Genomic DNA, 6,451 nt, shown 5'->3' with positions numbered 1-6,451 from the left:
CTCAAATCAGCCCTAAGTAAAATTAGGAAGAGGTTATTCTGGCATGCAGTCTGTGAGGGTTTAAAGCTTCCCAGCAGCTTACGGGACATCCAGTTTATCACTTTTTGTGGCTGTGGCGGGGATGGGAAGACCACTGGGGCAGCACCCAGCTGCCAAGGGCCAGGTCTGTGCCATCAAACCCGTGGACAGTCAGGTACGTGCCACCAGTCCCCGTCACTGGCAGACGCCCCAGTTTAAGCAGGGTAGCTTTGGGGAGCAGGTTTCTTGGAAAAGAAACCCCAAACAAAGCCTGGTTTTGATGAGGCTTGAAATCTGATCAAGGGTGAAAATCTGTGTTAATGTCACTTAGTGAGGCTGATATTAAATGAATTTAAAAATGATTGGTACATTAAAATAATTGTTAACACATAATCCTCATTTAATCAGGGTATTTTTGGTGTTTTCCAGGCAGCTATGCTTGGCTCAGTGCTCTTCAGTACCTTTGGCAGGGATACGGAAAAAGTAACAGAAAACAGTGGCTGATGTTTGCAGCTGGCCCAAACCAGCCAGGGTAGATGGTGGAATATTGGATATAAGGAAAAAATTCTTCACCAAAAGGGTTGTCGAGCATTGGAATAGGCTGCCAACTATTGGGGGAAGTGGTTGACTCACCATCCCTGGAGGTACTTAAAAGACATGTAGATGTGATGCTGAGGGACATGGCTTAGTGGTGGACTTGGCAGCGTTAGGTTGATGGCTAGACTCTATGATCTTAAAGGTCTCTTCAAATCAAATTGATTCTATGATTTGAAAGGCCGGTCGGTCATTCCCAGCTCCCGTGTTGCTTGGGATGCCGCGCTCTTCCAAAGGATGGGTGCTACAATGCACCCTGGGGCAAGTTCACGTGTTTGTATCTCAAAGAGGGGGAAGAGGGACAGCGCGTTGGGCAGAAACCCAAACTGGGGTGACGTTACATGGAAAGACCCAGCAGTTAACAGAAGGGACCCCAGCAGTGACACTGTGGGCTCATGGCACTGCTCGCTGGAGCTGGCGCCTGCAGGGGTTTGGAGGGGCTCCCATCTGCTACACCACACACTGCAGTGGAACAGCTGAAACCATTGCACAGGGCTTTTTATCTAAGTATGCTTTATGAAAAAAAAAACCCAACCTCTTATGTGGGATCAGAATAATTTCAGAACTATGATTTGAAACTCAGGAAAGGTTAAGTAAATAGAATCATAGAGTGGTTTGGGTTGGAAGAAAACTTTAAAGGCCATCTAGTTCCAACCCCCCTGCCATGGGCAGGGACGCCTCCCTCTAGACTGGCTTGCTCAAAGCTCCATCCAGCCTGGCTTTGAATATTTCCAGGGATGGGGCATCCACAACTTCTCTGGGCAACCCATGCCAATGTCTCATCACCCTCACAGTAGAGAATTTCTTCCTGATATCTAGTCTAAATCTCCCCTCTTCCAGTTTAAAACCATTCCCCCTTGTCCTATCGCTCCACTCCCTGATAAAGAGTCCCTCCCCATCTCTCCTGTAGCCCCTTTAGGGACTGGAAGGGGCTCTAAGGTCTCCCCGGAGCCTTCTCTTCTCCAGGCTGAACAACCCAACTCTCTCAGCCTGGCCTCTTCTGGACTTTCTCCAACAGGTCCATGTCCTTCTTGTGTTGGGGGCCCCAGAGCTGGACACAGCACTGCAGGGGGGTCTCACCAGAGTGGGGCAGAGGGGCAGAATCCCCTTCCTCGCACTGCTGGCCACTCTGCTGGGGATGCAGCCCAGGATGCAGTTGGCTTTCTGGGCTGTGAGTGCGCATTGTTGGCTCATGTCCAGCTTTCTACTGACCAGTACCCCCAAAGTCCTTCTCAGCAGGGCTAACAACTACCTCCATGCCAAACCTTGGCATAGTTTGTGTTCTCAGCTCAGTCTGGTTTTCTCTGAAGCACCATGGCACGGCAGAGCCCATGGCACGTGCTCACCAGCCATTGGGCCACCCTGGGAGCCAGTTTGCCTACTGACTCTTGCCTGGGCTTGTTCTACCAGAGTCATTAGGAGTTTGTCGCAAGCACGCTCAGATCCCTGCTACCTTACCAGAGCTGCAACAGGCTGGTTAGCATTACAAAATTTTAGATATATGGCGGGTGACATAGTTTATAGCCCAGTGAGATTAGCTTTATAGTTGTTCACCTCAAGCACCCTGAGTTAGATGTACCCGAGATGCCCTGTCCTCATTAGGATCTTTACAAAGTGTTACTATCTCATTATAAAAGCTACATCTCCTTTATTAGCACAGGTGTGGCTGAGGAGCACTCACCTCATATCTGGGAAGCTTGGATGGCCCCAGTGCCTCTGCCAGCCCAAGGAGCAGGTCTGGTGGGTCTCTGGGATGGGAAGGAAGCTTCAGACTCAGTGTTCTGCAGCTCAGCAGCAAACCTTCTTCAGCTGAGCCTGGAGCTGTACTTTTGGGATAACCTGCTCAGTGTCCACTTTCTCGGGTGTAATAAAAACCGTGTTTTGCCATGGGAGAGCATTATTTACTCCCACCAGTGCTCCCACTTGTTTTTGTCCCTCTGGGTCACTCCTGGAGCAGCTGGTTGCCTGTAGTAGGTCAAACCAGCTGCTAGGTGAGAAGAAGGGGAAGATGCAAGCAGCTGGTTCCACTTAACTCCCAGTTTCTTCTGAGGCTCTTGGCAGTACAGGGGAGAGCTCAAATTTGAGGGTGTCTGCCTTGGAGGAGGAGACATAGGTATCCTGGGATGGGAGCTACTAGCTGGGATGTGGAACACTGAGGAGCTGGTCCTGGCTGTAGCTTGTCTCCCCAAGAGATGCCTTCAGAAAGGTAAGGTGGTTCATGGAGGAAGGACTATAGCTGATGCTGAAGTAAAGCTGAGGTTGTCTCCCTTTAAAAGCTGCTAAAACTTCTGGCTTGCCTTCGCTTCTTTCTGGTGATGATCAGACTTTCCTGCAGCAGCTTAGCGGCTGCTGGGAGGTGGTGGAGGTATGCTCTTATGCCAGTTTGCTCCAGCCATAGTAGAACTGGGACGGATGGAAAAGTGGAACTCTCTCCAATTGCTTGCATGCCCTGTAGACACCTCGCTGGGGAACATTGCCTGCTGAGCCCTGTCTGCACCGGAGCTGCTGCTGCCCGTGGCATGGGGGATGCTCAGAGCCTGTCCTTGGCCTTGCCAGAAGCCTGGGGCGACTGGGGCCAGGGGCTGCTCCAGCAGCACCAGCTGGTTGTCTGAGACTGTTATGTTACACCTACAGCTGTATCTGCATGTTTTAGAAGTGTCTTTGCGTTGGGATCTGAAGTTACTTCAGAAGGGAGATTTAAGATTTACTTAAGAGATAAAGACTTTGAATAAGGGTTGATGTTCTCACGGCTTTTGCATTCAGTGGTTCCCCTCCATCAAAGGCTTCTGGCCAGTTTGGGCCTTGGATAAGCAGGATCTGTGCAGGAAGTGGGACTGCTGCTGGGAGCGGGGAAATGTGTCTGTCACGGAGGGTGTGCTGGGGGCTACAAAGCCTCAGGATGGGCATCAGAGACTTCCCTCTGTTCCCAAGCCATCACTGAGGAAATTGGTCGTATTTTTTCCTTGGATGTCATAATGGGATTTTGGCCTTCTGGGACCTTCTCCTCATCCTCACTGCTGGTTTGCTGCCACCTGCTTGCTCCCGCAGCCCCGTGCTCGCTGATGCTCCCAGGATGGTTTTCCTGAGCTTTCACCTCCTTAGACTTTCTTGTTGAGATGGCTGTGGGGATCGGTGATAACTGGTGACACACTGCTGTCAATGTCTTGAAAATATTTATATTGCTTCCATGCCAACCCGTTCCAAGTGTATAAACCATCCCACAAAGGCTTATCGAATCAGCAGCTCCTCAGCATGTGCCATGGAGTGGGGTAGTGCTCCATGAAGGATGCAGGACCCAATTTCCCCTTTTGTGCCCATGTAAGTTTGATCCTGTAGTTTGTGTGGCTGCCGCTGTCAGCAGCCCAGCTGGTCACAGGGATCTGCTGGCCAAAATTCATCACGGCTGGACCACAGCAGCAGAGGATGGGCAGAGGTGTGCCATGTCACCACGTGCTGTCAATGTCCACCTTGCTGTTCATTGATAACCCTCCAGTCCATCGCTCTCCCGGGGCTAGTGGAGGATCACTCTTGGCTTCCAACCTGCCCTGGGGCTACCTGTGGGGCAGGACCTGGGCAGGAGCCAGGGAGATGTGTGGGTATCGAGGCAGAGCCTAGCAGGAACAGAGCGTGCCCCTAATCGCCGAGCAGGCTGTTAATTGCCTCCTATGTGCATCATCGCAGCTCCTCCCATAGCACCAGTTGCTCAAGGGGTGTCTGAGCAGAATACGCTGAGAAACCAGCTGTTACTAAATCCGGCTCTGGAGCCACCCATAAGAGGAACATCAGGAGAGAATGGGCCTGATCCCAACCTCACTAATGGGAGTCCTCCTGCTCACTTATGGGGGCTGCTGCAACTGTGTTTATCTCTCTAAAAAACATACAGAAATATAACTGCAGTGAAACCCTCACACAGCCCTCGCAGCTGGTCTATTTAAACGCCTGTCACCAGATTTCCCACCCCTCCCACTTCCCCCTTGCTGTTTGTTATTGAACTCGGTGTTTGCCTATATCCGTGCACAAGGTTTCTGGGCAGGATCTGTCCCTGTCCGTGGATCCACCCCACCCTGTGCAGCAGCCAGTGGGGCCTGGGGGTTTGCTGTCGTATGAATAAATAATAGTGTTTTCTTGCCTTGGTTTTTGGTGGTGTCACTTGTCAAGAATTCGAAGATGAAACTAGGTGAAAATGAGTGTTTGTGATAAAGATCTCAGTATGTCGTTATTGAAATTGTAGGTGATGACACATGCTTTGGGCAAAGCCATGTCATTAGGAAAAGCCGATCAGGGCAACTGGTGGGTGGTGGTGGGGTGGCAGTGAGGATCGCATGTGCCGAGAGGGACCTTCTGGGCTCTGCTTAGTGTTTGCAGACCCGTGGGAAACCAGCAAGGGCTGAAAAATGGGGTGTGCACCTTGGGCATCCCAGGGGGCTCCTCTAACTTACACGTGTACATGGGGACCCTGTCAGGGTCACGTTCTCAGCTTCTGGAGGTGGCAGTTTAAGCACTGACTTGTGCGACAGTGAAAGATGGGGTCACATCTGTTTCAGTCGCTGGTGGTGCCTGGGCACGGCGAGTGACGACGGAAGGCTTTGTCATGAAACAAACTGTTCTGGACAGCAGGATAAAGGCGTCTCGGTGGCTGGGAGGAAAGAACAGTTCGAGCGTGTACTGACTTGGGAGCTGGGCAGAAGGTCAGGAGGCTGCTCCTCAAGGAGACATTTAAGTGCCAGTTGCCCAAGAGGTCGCGTGAGAACAGGCAGAGCGTTGTAATTCCCGTCCACTCTTCCTACGCGTGCAGGAACGCTGCTCACTGAGAGCAACTGCTCTCCTAATGGTGGCTTGAGCCTGGCTGGGCTGTAAAACACCCTGTCAGGGACCCCAGCTGTGTGTCTGCTTTGGCCTCTATCTTGTACTAGTGATGTTCGTGGTTGTCAAGCTTCTAGGTTTCTTCAGAGAATAATAATCTCGGAGCAGGAGATGCTCCCTGTGCCTCCCTCCCACCTTACAGGCTCTAAAGGACTGCTGTGCAGTCCTTGCACCTCAGTGTAGCAGCTGTTGGGACAGCTCTGCAGGAGGTGTTTAGGGAAGTGGTTTGACAAAACGTGGAAGCAATGGGTGATTGTCATGGGAAGGTTCCTTAGGAGGTGTCCTTCAAGTCTAGACCAACCTGCTGTTCAAAGCAGGGTCAGCTCTGAGGTCAGACCAGGTCAGTTCAGGGCTTCACTGAGCCTGCTCTTTGAAACCCGCAAGGGTGGAGGCTGCACAGCTTCCTGGGCAACCTGCTCCACCACCCACAGCATCCTCCTTGTGGGGTCAAAAAATCCCCTGGTATCCATGATTACACTACCCTGTGATTACATGCTCCAGCTTCTGGTGTCCATACGTTGCAAATGGTTTATATAACTTCTAAATTTGGTGCAGGGGGGACTAGAAGTGGTTGTGGTGATGAGTGAGACCCTAAATTGATGCAGTGAAACACTTCTTGGCAACAGGCTGCAAGAACTCATGCTGGTTGGATCTCCCAGGGACTTCCATAGGAATTCCGCAGCGCTCTCAGAGATTGCTAAAGCCATTCTTTTCTCAGCCCAGGAAAAAAACCCTCTTTCCTCTCAACTTTGCTGGGAAAGGTAGAGCCAGGAGAATACTTTGCCATCAGTGTCACAGCAGGATGGTCATGATCAGGCCCAGGGTTTCCTTCTGCTGGAGAGGAATTCAATGCTGTTGGCTCCAAGGGCTGAGACCTCATGCGAGGGGCTACTGAAAAATGGGCTTTGGCTCATGAGGCTTTGACAAAGCATAATGCACGATGAGTCTTTTTGCTTCCTGGTATCAAGCCCCTTAG

Source organism: Numenius arquata, chromosome 9 (genome assembly GCF_964106895.1).
Source record: "Numenius arquata chromosome 9, bNumArq3.hap1.1, whole genome shotgun sequence".
Taxonomy (NCBI): Eukaryota; Metazoa; Chordata; class Aves; order Charadriiformes; family Scolopacidae; genus Numenius; species Numenius arquata.
This window is presented reverse-complemented; position numbering follows the sequence as displayed.